Source organism: Saimiri boliviensis, chromosome 7, assembly GCF_048565385.1.
Source record: "Saimiri boliviensis isolate mSaiBol1 chromosome 7, mSaiBol1.pri, whole genome shotgun sequence".
Classification (NCBI taxonomy): domain Eukaryota; kingdom Metazoa; phylum Chordata; class Mammalia; order Primates; family Cebidae; genus Saimiri; species Saimiri boliviensis.
In genome coordinates, this window is record NC_133455.1 from 50,773,347 (window position 1) to 50,786,917 (window position 13,571).

General features: G+C 36.4%; 1 protein-coding gene across 13 annotated transcripts in view; it reads left to right on the forward strand.

The window, feature by feature from the left end:
- PPFIA2 (PTPRF interacting protein alpha 2) overlaps nt 1-13,571 on the forward strand; it is a 500,797-nt gene that overhangs the window by 76,501 nt on the left and 410,725 nt on the right. The window lies entirely within an intron of this gene.

The following is a 13,571-nucleotide window of genomic DNA, read 5'->3' on the forward strand; positions in this document are numbered from 1 at the left end:
CACAGTTTAGCTCCTCAGATTCCAGATCTCTCAAAAGGCTGCAACCAAAGTATCAGACTGTGGGAGGGGCAACTTCTGAATTCACTTAACCTGAGCTTGGCAAGCTTCAGTTTCTGGCTAGTCGTTGGCAGGAGACATCAGTTTCTTACTACCTTGATCTTCCCATAAGAGATATGGTATGGCAACTTCCCCCTGACAGGAAGGTGTGTGTGTGTGTGTGTGTGTGTGTGTCTGAGAGAGAGAGAAACTCAGTCTTTTGTAACCTAATCTCAAAAGAGATTAAGAAGACATCCCAACACTTACCATATTTTTACTAGGTCTATACTTATGCACTTATGAGAGGTGGATTACACAAGGACATTAATACCAGGAGGTAAGAATCTCTAGGAACCATTTTAGAGTCTTCCTACCACAGTTTCCAAAGATGTTCTAAAGAATCTTATAAGACATACTGTTTTCTTCTCTCTTCCTTTTTGACAATTTCTTCCTTGCTGAATACCGTTTCTTGGTGTTTCCCTTGGTCAAAAGTTACCTATCTGTTTTCCACAGCTAGTTAAAGTTTGCTTTTAGCTATTTTCCATTAATAGGTCATTGTTGAGTTAATCTTATGTGAAAGACATTTGACAAATGCAGTCTGGACAATAAAAGAATGGTTAACTTAATGTACTTCCTCCCAATGTGTTTGCAGTGGAGGTTCATAACATCAGGCAAAATCTGTTGAAATGATTCACTTAGTATTGGTGACTAATTCCAATAAGGTATTATCTTGTCATTGTGCCTGAGTATTCAATGCCACAGAACAGAAAACAGTGTATAATCAAAAGAATTTCAGGTACTGAAACAGGATGCTTTAAGGCAGAGTCCACCCCCACACAGGAAACTGCCCACTGAAAGTGTCCTTGCTTTTTTCTGTTGTTGAATCAACATATTTATTGAAAGATTACAGAATATAGAGAGGTATGGATAAACCTACGCAAAGAAAGTTAGAATTTACATGGAAAGAAATTACATAGAATGATAATATAAGACAATATATACATGAAAATACGTGTAATAAAAGTTCAGTGGATGGAGAGTTCACTCCTGGCTGGTCTGGTCAAGAAAGTTTCATTTGGTTTGAATCCAAGGTATTCTTACATTCATACCAAGACTGTTCTGGCTTACATTTTTAATTCCCCCTTTTGGTAGGCTGAATAAATAATCCCCTAAATGTCTGCATCTTATATCCTAGGACGTGTGGCTATGTTATCTATGGGACATTGTGGGTGTGAGACCATTAGGTTAAGAATCTTGAGATGGAGAGAGAATTCTGAATTATCTAGGTACATCCAATATAAGATTCCTCATAAGAAAGAGGCAAAAGGGTTAGTGTTAGAAAAAGAGATGTGAAGATAGAACCAGAGATTAACATAATGCTCTTCAAAGATGGAGGAAGGGGCCATAAGCCAAGAAATGCAGGCAGCCTTTAAAAGCTGGATAAGGCAAGGAAATGCATTCTCCCCTGAAGTTTCCAGAAGGAACATAGCCTGGCCAACACCTTGATTTTTAGATTCTAACATTCAGATCTGTAAAAGAATAAATTTGTGTTATTTTAAGTCACTAATTTATGGCAATTCATTACAGAAGTAATAGGAAATTAAAACATTCTTCACATAGAGTGGAATTTAGTAGTTTACTCATCGACCATGTTGCTTTACCTTTACAGACACTCCTCTTAGGTCAAGCACTTCAAGATACACTGCCCACTGTGCAGATCAAATCTGATCCTCAGGAATATACACCTCTGTGTGTTAGGGGAGGAGGAGTAGGAGGCTGAAGAGTGAGAGGCAGGAATAGGCTTTGATGCCTAAGTCTAAAGATGCCAAAAATCATTAAATGCAAATTTAGTATATTTTCCATGAAGAAATTTCCTGCCTAATATGCCAATAATGCTCTCATTAAGAGGCAATGTTTATCAATTCTGGCAGAATCTGTTTTACAGTATTTTCACATGACTTGTAGTTTCTTGCTTAAGGATGTGGAAATACTGGTCACCACTACATTGTTTTTGGTCTTTGGACCAAAGCTAAAATTGAGAAATATTCCAATTTTAATATTATGTTACGTAGCTACTGCACTATGCATTCAAGATTCACAATCCAGTTTAAGGGACGCTGGAGGCAAAGGAATGAAGACTTGTCTGCCTTTAACATGTCACCATATTCTTGCTTTGAATGGTACTATACTGTGTTTATTGAAACCAGTACATGTCAGAACCAGGGAAGCCATATACTTGCTTTATGGTAACTGATTTACCATGGAGCCATGCTAGGTAAAGACAGTTATCACTATTTCGTGCTAAGTAAGGACTGTCTATATTATCTGTTTTGATTGCTCTCAAACAAAAGAAATTTCCAAACTTTGCCACTGCGTTAACACCAAGGAACTTAGCATTATATGCACTTTGAAATTCTTACCTAGTTGTGTGGCTCGTTTGAATGCTGTCAGTTACGTTTGGGAGGAAGAATAAGTAATTAAAAATATGTCCTAGAAAAGTAAAGGAAAGGAGAGATAAGGATATAAAATATTCTAAATTGATCCCAGTAAATTAAAGAATATTAGAGACTTTGAAGCTTGATTTTAGTTGTTTTTGCGGGGAGGGAACTTGATTGGATGAAAACAAGAACAAGATTGTCTGTAGAACGTAAAATAACTGTAGAACGTTCTATAATCGACTCTAAATCTCCAGCACTATGCTGTGCTCTAAGACTCCTACATCATGCTATAGTCTCAATTACTTGAATAGCATAACATCAGTGCATTTGATGCTCTGATTTCAGTCAGTTACATTTCCATTTAATAGTATTATTTGGTATTGTAAACATTTATTCATATTAGAATTCTGGTAGCATCAATTGAAACGGAGCTGCCCGGAAGAGAAATAGAGATCTCATATGTTCTTTTGCTATTTCTTGTTAACATTATGATCATCACTTATTTCAAAAACTGAACTAAAAAATAAAAATAAAATTGAAATTCGCTTATTATAATTTATAACTTGATGAATTTCTTACCCAAAGAAAACAGCAATGCAACGAGAATTTTTCTATATATTTCTAAAATTAGACTAAAATTAGACTTCCTTTCAAAATTTTGCATATCTGATTTTGGATCGTGTTGCTAATTGCTTTTTTTTTTTTTTTTTTAATTTAAGCCACGATCTCACCCCCTAGCTCTAACCAATTCCTCTATGGCTATTATTTCCAAAATTAAAGTATGAGCAGGAAATACTTAATATTCAGCTGAAAATCCTATTTTAAAAACAGACATATATATATATATATATACAGATACAGATAGGTCTTTCATAAACCACTTACCCTGTTTTTGCTTTCAGTTCAGAAAAAAATTCTGCTTTGTGGTCATTTATGAATCAGACTGATATATTGCCTTAAGGTACCACAGTCAGTGGAACTGCAGTTATTAACAGTTGGAAAAGACAGTATTTTATTCTTTCCTCTTACAAAAATCACCTCAGATAGGCTAATCTCCAACTTTTATTTCTTTTTAAACCCAGTATTTTAAGCTATTATTTACTGGATTGAAAATAAAACCTGATTTTTAAAATTAAAGCATATGGTATTATATTTTTCTAGTTATTTGCTTGTATTTTGTGTCAGGTAGGAGAAGATCCACACATCACGTAATTGAAGACCTAACTGTAGATTAGAATCACAGTAATAGAGCCTCTGACCCACTGAACAAGTGAGTCTCTTGTAAATTATGTGTATCTAGGATTATAATATTGATATTCTCATTTAAATGTTGAATTCTTCCTGTCAGTGGCTATAACACATTTTTTTTTTCTTTTTCTTTTTTAGGTCTTTTTTTTAATTGCACTTTAGGTTTTGGGGTACATGTAAAGAACATGCAAAATTGTTGCATAAGTACACACATGGCAGCGTGATTTGCTGCCTTCTTCCCCTTCACCTATATCTGGCATTTCACCCCATGCTGTCTCTCCCCAGCTCCCCACTCCCCACTGTCCCTCCACTGTTTCTCCCCAACAGACCCCAGTGTGTGATGCTTCCCTCCCTGTGTCCATATGTTCTCATTGTTCAACACCCACCTATGAGTGAGAACATGCAGTGTTTGATTTTCTGTTCTTGTGTCAGTTTGCTGAGAATGATGGTTTCCAGGTTCATCCATGTTCCTACAAAGGACACGAACTCATCATTTTTGATGGCTGCATAATATTCCATGGTGTATATGTACCACATTTTCCCTGTCCAGTGTATCATCGGGCATTTGGGTTGGTTCCAGGTCTTTGCTATTGTAAACAGTGCTGCAATGAACATTCGTGTGCATGTGTCCTTATAGTAGAATGATTTATAATCCTTTGGATATATACCCAGTAATGGGATTGCTGGGTCAAATGGAATTTCTCTTTCTAGATCCTTGAGGAATGGCCACACTGTCTTCCACAGTGGTTGAACTAATTTACACTCCCACCAACAGTGTAAAAGTGTTCCTATTTCTCCACATCCTCTCCAGCATCTGTTGTCTCCAGATTTTTTAATGATCTCCATTCTAACTGGCATGAGATGGTATCTCAATGTAGTTTTGATTTGCATTTCTCTAATGGCCAATGATGATTAACATTTTTTCATATGTTTGTTGACCTCATATATATGTGTCTTTTGTAAAGTGTCTGTTCATATCCTTCACCCACTTTTGAATTGGCTTGTTTGTTTTTTTCTTGTAAATCTGTTTTAGTTGTTTGTAAATTTTGGATATCAGCCCTTTGTCAGATGGGTAGACTGCAAAAATTTTTTCCCATTCTGTTGGTTACTGATTCACTCTAATGACTGTTTTGCTGTGCAGAAGCTGTGGAGTGTGATTAGGTCCCGTTTGTCTATTTTGGCTTTTGTTGCCAATGCTTTTGGTGTTTTGGTCATGAAGTCCTTGCCTATGCCTAACTATTACACATTTCTAACATACTTAAAGCTGCCCACAATCATGGCATATAAACATGTGATATCAACACATTGAAAGAGGAATAAATTTGTATAGGTTCCTGGTGTGCATGTTACCCCAGAAATAGTTTCTACTGTATAGCAAAAATATTGCTAATTTTTTTATTAGGAAGAATGAAAAAATTTAGTATGACATTGGTGAAAAATTTATAATAACCAAAGCTGTAGAAATGCATACAAGTTATGAGGCTATATGGGGAACTAAAATGAATCTTAGAGTTACTTCTTTTTTAGGCAAAATAATCTTTAGAAATATAATGGAGATTTATACCTAAGATTAGTCTATATTTGGTCTTATTTACCTCTATTCTAGTGCTTATCTGTTCTAAAATATATCTTTATGTAATCTATATCCATAGCCTATCTTTATTTTACACATGTGTAACTAGACTGTGCCTATGTATTATTACATGAATAATAATAATTATATTGTTTGCTGTAAGTTATCAATAGGTAGCTTTCCATGAATTATCAAAATTAATTATTATATGTATTCCATATTTTTCTAATTTGGGTACTAGGACATAGTTTGATTTATTTTATGTAAGGAACATAAAACAATTTGCCTAAGGTCATACAGACAGTAAGTAGTAAAGCCAGGCTTGAACCTGTTCTCTTGATCACTAAGCTGCCTGTTTTTACATTTGTGTTGCATTTTGCAGGCTTGAAGTTAAAATTGAAGAGCTGTAGACTACTCCTTAGGCAAAGTTTCTTGGGACAGTTCCTCTGTTGTGCAAGAGTAGAACCCTCCCTTTGGTCTGAGGAACTCAGGAAAGCTTCCTGAGGGGAGATGGTGCCTAGACTGAGTTTCAAAGGATGAATAACATCCACAAGGTAGGGGTAGCTTTCTAGAAAGAAAAGTCTTAGGTGCAGAAACATAAAAGTAAGAAAACACTTGTCACAATAAGGAAGTGCAGGATTCATTATAAAAGTGCAGGATTTCTTTGGGGAAAATGGTAAAAGGTAAAGTGAGAAAAGTAGTTCAGAAACATGTAATGATGATTGATGGAAAAACACATGTGCAGAGGTTTGATTATCTTTCCTTCCTAGGAATGGGAACCTTACTTAAAATTTTTGAGTACAGAAGTAAACTGTCTATATTTGCATTTAAAATATATCACTCCAAGGCAGTGGTTCTCCAACCTTAGCATGCATCAGACTCACTTGAAGGGCTTCTTAAGTGGTTTTGGATGCAGTCAGACTGGAGTAGGGCCCATGAAATTGCATGTCTTAAAAGTTCCTGGGTGATATTTCTGCAGCAGCTGCTGGTGGTGGTCTTCAGGTCACCCTTTGGGAACTGATTTGAAGAAAAGATGATATAAGAGAGTGGGAAAAGGAGCTCAACAAAGACACTATTTTGGAAAAAGCCAGGGGTGGGGGAGGTTTTGAACTAAGCTAGTAAATGTAGCAGTTAATGAAAGAAGGCAATCAATTAGGCAGTTGTTTACAAGGAAAACTAGATTGGATTGGTATATGAATACAAGAGTGAGAGAAAACTCTTTTGATATTCATAAACCTGCATCGGATAACTAACTGCTTATTGAAAATGTCAACAGAAATAGGAAATTGGCAGTTGGCCACAGTAATGGCTGAAAAAGAGAGAAGATGATGTCTTATTTGAATATACTGAGTTTGAGATGGCAAGGATGCATCAATGTGGAAATGCCGGAAAAGAGAAGTAGATTGAAACTGAGTCAGGAGTTAGCAAAAATGTTCCCTTTATCATTTCAGCCATATGAAAAGGAATGGACAAGAAAAAGCCACACACAAAATTTATCAAGTGGAAAATGTAGAACCTGAATCTCTGACACTTTCTTCAGAAAGCCCCATCCGATGCACTGTTGAAACACTTGTGTCTTTGATACACATTATATTTCTTATTTAGTCTTGAATTCAGACAGAAGACTTTGAAATTAGAAATATGTAGCCGAGATCTTAGGCATTTTACTTTTTTGCTAAATCGAATGTTATCAGCTCATATTTACAGGTCAATCAAGGATAGTCATTCTCCCATCAGACGTTATCAGCCATCTCAGAATTTTTCTGCCTGTAATTTGTTGCACTCCTTTGTCAGACAGTGAATAAGTATTTATGTTTTCTTCCAAGTCACCAAGTGGCATGCCAAGAAGTCCTCCCTATTCTTCCCTATTTTTTTTCTCACACTTCACTTTATTCAAGAAAGCATTGTTGTTAAAAATCATTGCCTCTGGAGTCAGCCTCTCTGGTTTGAACACTTATTAGCTGTGTGACTTTTCTTAAGTCATTTAAACTCTGTTTTTTTTGTTTTGTTTTGTTTTTTGTTTTGTTTTGTTTTGTTTTGTTTTGAGACAGAATCTTGCTCTGTTGCCAGGCTGCAGTGCAGCGGTACAATCTCGGCTCACTGCAACCTCTGCCTCTTGGCTTCAAGCGATTCTCATGCCTCAGCCTCCCAAGTAGCTGGGACTACTGGGACTATAGGTGTGCGCCACCACACCTGGCTAATTTTTTTTTTTTTTATTTTTGTAGAGACAGGGTTTCACCATGTTGGCCAGAATAGTCTCGATCCCCTGACCTTGTGATCCACCCACCTTTGCCTCCCAAAGTGCTGGGATTATAAGCATATGCCATTGTGTCTGGCTGAGTCATTTAAACTCTGAAAGACACAGTTTTATTATCTTGAAATGGTGAAAATAATAATGGCTAAGAGAATTAGGATGTCACCTAATGCGGCAGTAGAGCTCTTAGCCATGGTGTCTGTTTCAGTAAATGCTTAATAAATGTTTATTATTATGTTACTCAGCCAGTTCCTGGACAAACTTACTTGGTATTCATTCAAAATTAAGTACAATTCTGGCAATATGAAATACCCAAACTAATTGTTACTCTATAAAATTTACCATCACAAACCCTGTCTGTTATAATTTTAACACCATATTTCTCAAAATTCTTCCTCACGTTGTTCTGCAGATTTATGTTCTTTTAGACTGAAAAATGCTTAAAGTCAGAGAGCATGTCATGTCTCTGAATGCTATGAACACTGTGACCTTGATTTACTCCTCATTGTGTCCTCCTGTGAACAGCATAATGTCTCAGCCACAAAATTTGCCCAATTGCTCTTTTTTGAAGGAGTTAATTGTGTGACTCAAGGAATATTCAGATTTGGGCTGGCCTATAATCAAAGTGAAGAAATAGATATTTCCCCCCCCTTTTTTTGTTGTTTTAAAGAATAAATAGGACACCATTTGGCTTACATAGGAAAGATTTATAAAATTGCTCTGTGTGTTTCCTGCTTATTCTCTGCCTCCCAGGAAATTTACCCTGTAATGTTGCCAAGGAAACACTAACTGCTTAAGTCTGCTTGAGGAGGAAGATGCCTCATTAACAAACTCAGCTTCATTATTTGGATGCTTGCCTTAAGGAGCTGGTATTCGGTGATGAAAGATTGTTTCCATTAAGCCTTATATGAAAAAGTGAATGATTTGTTTAAAATCATTTTGTCTTCTATTACTACCAATGCTGTGAACCTACACACTATGAAATGTTACATAAAAATAAACATTATTGATTTTTAGTTTAATATATTTGAATCATTTATTAATGCCAGCCACACATGTTAGATCTAATTTTCAAGCATTGATTTATTGATTCTACAATGATTAAGGTGTCAGACCTTTAATCTGAAGCATTGGCAGTGTTTAACCAGAAGATAAATTTAATGCATTGTTTACTGACTATTAAATCATTTTGTGTTTTTTTCCTTCTGATGTACTAGAAACCAAGTGATATGTAGAAACTTGGTACCTCAAGAGATGAGAAAATATATAGTTGACGGATTTTTCCTTTAGGAGAATGTCTCACTAGTGATATATGATGGAACCAAAGATACACTGGGCTTGGGGTTATAACACTTGGGATTTCAAAGCTTTTTTCCAGCATTCAACAGCTGTGCGATTTGGGGCAAGTAATTTATTAGTTTATTCATTCAGCCATTCTATAAAGATTTATTGTGCAAACATTATTGCTTTGAGCCATGCTTTCAAAGTGATGCAGTTATACAAAAATAAAACACACTTCACCATATATACTCTGAGACTCAGCTTTTTTATATGTAAAATAGTATCACATACTTCATTTATTCAGTAAGTATATTATTCAGTAATTATTTATTGAGTCTCCACTGTGTAGCAAGGTGTTCTATAGGTTGATGATAGGTATTCACCTCTTGCTGGACTCTTGGCAACATGGTTCTTGTAACTTACTTTTTTAGGTTTAAGGGTGGTTACAATGTCTAGCTGTTGCTACTTCCTGTGTACCACCATTCCTCTGGACCCTGTAAACTATTCATACTGCTATATATCATCCCTTTATTAAATGCTCTTCTGCAGAGTCTCTGAGTTTGTCATTTTTTTCACATGGAACCTTGACTGATTTAGACAATTAGGGAAGGTCATTCTGAGGTTTTGGTATACAAGCTAAGATCTGAATGAAGCGAGTGAGTTAAATAGGAGAATATCTAGTGCTATGGTTTTGATGTTTTTCCCCTTCAAACCTTGTGTTGAAATTTGACACCAAATATTGGAAGTGGGGCCTACTGTGAGATGTTTCAGTCATGGGATAGATCCCTCATGAGTAGATTAATGCCCTCCCTTGGGGATGAGTGAGTTCCCTGAAGAGCTGGTTGTTACAAAGAGCCTGACACCTCCTCACTCTTTCACATAGCTGGCTCCTTCTGAAATAGGTGGGGGCAGCCTAAGGTCCTGCTCAGATGCAGATGTTCAATCTTGAACTTTCTGGCCTCAGAATTGTGCACTAAATAAACTAACTTCCCCTCCCCTCCTCTTCCCCTTCTCTCCCCTCTTCCTCCCTTCCTCCTTCCCTTCACTCCCCTTCCCTCCCCTCTCCTCCTCTCCCTCTTCTCTATTTCCCAGCCTTAGGTTGTCCTTTATAGCAACACACAATGGACTAGGAAATCTAGAAATGAGCACTCTAAGAAGCAGAAAAAGCATGTGCAAGACCCTGAGATAGAAGCCAGATTTTGAATATTTTTTGCAATAGTAATGAGGCCATTGTGTCTGAGAGAGCAAAAGGGATGGAGAATGGCAAAAGATATGGTCAGAGAGATAGTCAAGACCCAGATCATTGACGGCATGGCAGGGCATAGCAATAAGTTTGTGTTTTATTCTAAGATTGCTGAGAAACCATGGAGGGGTTTTGGTCAAGGCAGTAATGTGGTCTAACTTATATTTTAAATGGATAGTTCTGTATACTATGCGGAGAATATATAGGGGAGAGGGAGATAAGAACAAATTCATGGACAACAATTAGAAAGCTATATATATTTTTTCAGTTTATATGATGGATATTATTGATGTAATCCAAGGGATTAGGATCACATGAATGAAGGTAGTGAGAGGCAGTCAAAGTCAAGTAGTATTTTTACAATAGACTTGGTAGGGTTTGCTGATGTATTTGGACCTGAGCAACTGGGTGAATGGTGATGCCATTTAATAAGAGTGCAATCACTGAGATGTGAACCTAATTTAAGAGAAGACTTGTGATGGAATCAAGAGTTTAATTTTGCATTATTGCGTTTTACATGGCTATACTACATACATCTAAGTGGAGATTGAAGTGGCAGTGTGCATCTCAGAAGATAAATTGAAGCTGAAGATAGAAATTCAAAATTTATTAGCATGCATTATATTTAGAGCCACAGTACTAAATAAAATCATATAGTGGGTGAAAATAAATGAAAGCCAAAAGGGAAAAGTATTTCAATAAAAATGGAGTAGTCAGCTGTGTCGACTGAAGCTTAGCGATCAAGAAATATGAGGATAGAACATGAAAAATTAAATTTGAATGATAGGATGTCATTGGCAGCCTTGATAAGAGGAGTTGCAGTGATGCGGTGGGTACAACAGGACACATTAAGAGAAAGTGCAGAATGGGTGAGGGAAATTTTGAATTTTTCTATAAAGGAGACGAGAGAAATGCTTACTATCAATATTTGGAATACAATAAATTTTGTTAAGTGTTTACATATACCTAATACTTCATTAAATATTTTAAGGACTTGAAATAATTTTAAATATAACCATTCAATAGAAATTGTTGTTTTACTATTTCACATTGATTCCACTGATATTGATTTTTATAGACTGCTTAATGAACTTTTATGTACTCTATATTGAAATATGATAGTTTTTTCCAAAGAATTTATAAACTAGTCCCAAATTATAAATATGCATGCATTAGTTTGCTAGGGCTGCTATAAAAAAATACCATGGACTGACTTAAACAATAGAAATATATTTTCTCACAGTTCTAGGACTACAATTCCAAGATAAAGGTGTTTGCAGATTTTCTTTGTTCTGAGAACACTCTCCTTGGCTTGGAAATTCCTGGTTTCTTCTTAGGTTCTCATATGGCCTTCACTCAGTGTGCACACATCCTGATGTCTCTTCTTCTTCTTGAAAGGACACCAGTCATATTGGATCAGTCACCTTAATCACCTCATTAAAGACCTTACATTCAGCCGGGTGTGGTGGCTCACACCTGTAATCACAGCACTTTGGGAGGCAGAGGCGGGCCGATCACCTGAGAATGGGTATTTGAGACCAGCCTGACCAACAAGGAGAAACCCCGTCTCTACTCAAAATGCAAAATTAGCCGGGCATGGTGGCTCATGCCTGTAATCCCAGCTACTTGGGAGGCTGAGGCAGGAGAATCACTCATTTCAAACATTCCTCAAATGATACATCAAGGACTTAAACTCTACCATTATGTGTCCCAGATTCTATATTGCATAATTCTCTGGCAGGTCCCTGCAATATTTGAATCAATTTTTATTAGCCTCTTTTGTAGCTAGAATGGGAGAGGCGAAGGCCTCAAAAAAGATTATGGGTAGAGAAAAGTATACATACATTTCCATTAGAAAGGAGACCATTTAATAATTTTCTTGACAAGTACTCCTTGTCATTTATGACCTTTAATAAAATATGCATGAATAAATCTCTTACCCATTATGTTCCTGTTCAAAGTTAGCATTTTCAGATGAAAACGGTGATAACACCATCCCTCCCTGTCCCCTTCCTTGAATGTTTCCATCACGTGCTCATCTCAGCCCTATATTGCATAATTAAGGGTTCTCACCTTTTTTTATTGCATTTTAGGTTTTGGGGTACATGTGAAGAACATGCAAGATTGTTGCATAGGTACACACATGGCAGTGTGATTTACTGCCTTCCTCTCCCTCACCTATATCTGTCATTTCTCCCCATGCCATCCCCCCCAACTCCCCACCCCCGCTCTCCCTCCCCTATTTTCCTCCTACAGACCCCAGTGTGTAGTGCTCCCCTCCCTGTGTCCATGTGTTCTCATTGTTCAACACCTGCCTATGAGTGAGAACATAGGGTGTTTGATTTTCTGCTCCTGTGTCAGTTTGCTGAGAATGATGGCTTCCAGGTTCATCCATGTCCCTACAAAGGACACGAACTCATCATTTTTGATGGCTTCGTAATATCTTACTTTTTAAATATTTCGGGAAAATGATCTGATTAAGTCCTAAGTGAATTAGTAGGCTAAGTCCTCTTAATTATATCAAAGTATTGGCCATTTTCCTAATCATAGGCATTTCATTTTCTATTACTTCAATTGTGACTTAATTATTCTTTTTCTTTGCTTTCTCACTGCGACATATTTCTCCTTCATCCCTGTCTTTCCAACTAGATGCAAACAGATAAGAGATGATCAGAGTCATAAGAAAGAACCTTTTAGCCATAAAGTGTAACCATTCAATGTAACTCAAAACTCCTTTCCAGCAGCCTTTGAGCAGAGTTGTGTTTTTCATTTGGAGGAATGAGGAATGGTTTACAACTTAAATCAGTTGCAAACACAAAAAACCTGGGTGATTTTACTTTAAAACCCAGAATTTCAACTTCTTTTGAATAAGTCACGTAATTCATTAGTAACTCTGGAACCAAAGCCTTAGAACTGATAAGGCTAACTTGTAGTTGTCACTATAAACAGGTCACAGCCTCTACAGCCTATCACACTGTCACCTATTTCTCGATTTATAACTTTAACAACTATAAATCATTACTCAAGCATGATCTTCAGTGGTTACTGATTAAAGATTAAAAATCAATCTCTTTATATTTTTATCTTCTATGTGTTGAAAGAGTAGACCATAGATATAATTTTTAAAATTTTCAAGAACATGGATGATCCTGGAGAATATTAGGTGAAATCAGCCAGGCACAGAATGACAAATGTCACCTGTTCTTACTCATATGTGACAGCTATAAAAAAATGATCTCATGGAGGTAGTGAATAGAATGGTGGTTACCACAGGCTGGGAAGGCTAGTTGGGAGGTAGTGAAAAAAGAAGAGTTGGTTAATGTGTGCAAAAATACAGTTAGATAAAATGAATAAGATCTAATATTCAATAGCATAAAGGGTGACTATCATTAACAATGATTTATGGTGTATTTAAAAATAGCTAGAAGAGTAGATTTGGAATGTTTCCAACACAATGAAATAATAAATGTTTGAGGTGATGAACCTAAATTTGATTAT